This window comes from Narcine bancroftii, chromosome 8 (genome assembly GCF_036971445.1).
Source record: "Narcine bancroftii isolate sNarBan1 chromosome 8, sNarBan1.hap1, whole genome shotgun sequence".
In the NCBI taxonomy this organism is placed as follows: Eukaryota; Metazoa; Chordata; class Chondrichthyes; order Torpediniformes; family Narcinidae; genus Narcine; species Narcine bancroftii.
Window position 1 is genome coordinate 81,782,637 of NC_091476.1, and position 1,706 is coordinate 81,784,342.

The following is a 1,706-nucleotide window of genomic DNA, read 5'->3' on the forward strand; positions in this document are numbered from 1 at the left end:
GGGGGGTTACATAGAGAGGGAGGGGTGTCAGGGTCTGAAAGGGGTTACAGAGACAGGATGTCAGGCACTGGAGGGGGTCACAGAGAGAGAGGGGTGTTGGGGACTGGAGGGGCTAACAGAGGCAGGGAGGGGAGTCGGGGACCGGGGGGGGGGGGGTTGACAGACATGTGGAGGGGTGTCTGGGATCGGAGAGGGTTACCGAGAAGGAAAGGGGTGTCGGGGACACGCAGAACATGGACAGACATCACCATTTTAAGTATTTTTATTCATAAAAGAGAAGAGACCATTGAAGAAAATAATCGTTACTGATCTGGGCATCTCCGATTTATACATTTCCCTCTGTGAAAATCTCCCACATAAATGCTCTTGCGATAAACATATTTTGTAAAGCCACCGTCCCCGGGTGAAGTAAGACGTCTCGTCAACCCCCACCCTTCCCAAGACCAGGAAGGGGGGATATAATCCTCAAAAACCTCTGTTAATTTAACCTATTTAAACATAAAACTCTGCTCGGAGTGAGAAACATTTTTAAACACAAGGGAGAATATCACTCTCTCCTTCAGCACCACCCACCCTCTGTCTCTCTCTCTCTCTTTCTCCCCGGACGCTCCCGAGGTGGAGCCAAGGGGGAAGGAAGGTTCTCGAAACTGGTGGAAAAATATATCTATTGTTGGGGAGGGGGAAGAGGAGGGAGAGAGAGGGGGCAGGAGAGAGAGGGCAGGAGAGATAGAGGGGGAGAGAGGGTGGAGAGAGAGGGGGGAGAGAGAGAGGGGAGAGAGGGGGGGAGAGAGAGGGGGTTAGAGAGAGGGGTAGAGAGAGAGGGGAGAGAAACGGGGGAGAGAAAGGGGGATGGAACCGAGCCTCTGCCAGCATCGGTACAATCGATTCTCCCACCTACATACCCTACCCCCTCCCCACCCTGGGGAAACAACCACCATCCCCTCCACCACCCCGCATCCTCCGCTCCGCTCCTCAGCTGATCTTGCGGATCTGCTTCTCGTCGGAAAGGCAGAACAGGCCAGAGACGGAGAGGTCAGAGAGCAGGAGCTCACAGGCGGCCACCCTGACCTGCTGGCAGCCCCGCAGGCTGACCCGCGACAGGTTGGCCATCCTCTTCAGGTACTGCAGGCACCCGTCCGTTAGCTGGCTGCACCCTGGGGTGGGAGAGGAGGGGTGGGTGCTCATCATCGGGAGGTCTCCCATCCCTCTCCCTCTCCACAGACAACCCCCAACGGATCCCCTCTTTCACCCTCTCCATGGAATCCCCCTTCCTCTCTCTCCACAGACTCCCTCCCCCTCTCCGTGGACCTTCTCCACGGGCCCCCTCCTTTTCCCTGGGGAGCCTCCCTCACCCTTTCCATGGACACACCCTCCCTCACCCTCTCTACCCCTCCCTCTCCAAGCATCCCCTCTCTCTCTCCACACTCTGCCTTCCCTCACCTTCTGCACATGCCCCCCTCCCCCACCCTCTCCATGGGCCCCTCCCCCTCCCTCTCCACTGGAGACGCCTCCCTCACCCTCCCCATGACCCCCTCTCTTCCTCTCCATGGACCCCACCTCTCTCTGTACGGACCCACTCATTTCCCCCCCACTCCCGGGGGATGGCCCTACCTTCCAGCTCCAGCTGGGAGAGGGAGTTGCGCGTGGAAGACCCGACGGCCGTGAGCAGGTTCAGCGAGTTGTCAGTCAGCTGGCCGCAGTGGCTA

At 58.5% G+C, this 1,706-nt stretch overlaps 1 long non-coding RNA gene across 1 annotated transcript; it reads right to left on the reverse strand.

Annotated features, from left to right (window-relative positions):
• Window positions 1–246: 246 nt before the first annotated feature.
• LOC138741788 (uncharacterized) lies at window positions 247–1,699 on the reverse strand. Its single transcript, XR_011343758.1, has 2 exons — window positions 1,612–1,699; window positions 247–1,154 (listed from the first exon to the last, which is right to left on the reverse strand). It is a non-coding gene; the product is annotated as an uncharacterized lncRNA (long non-coding RNA).
• Between the last annotated feature and the right edge of the window lie 7 nt (window positions 1,700–1,706).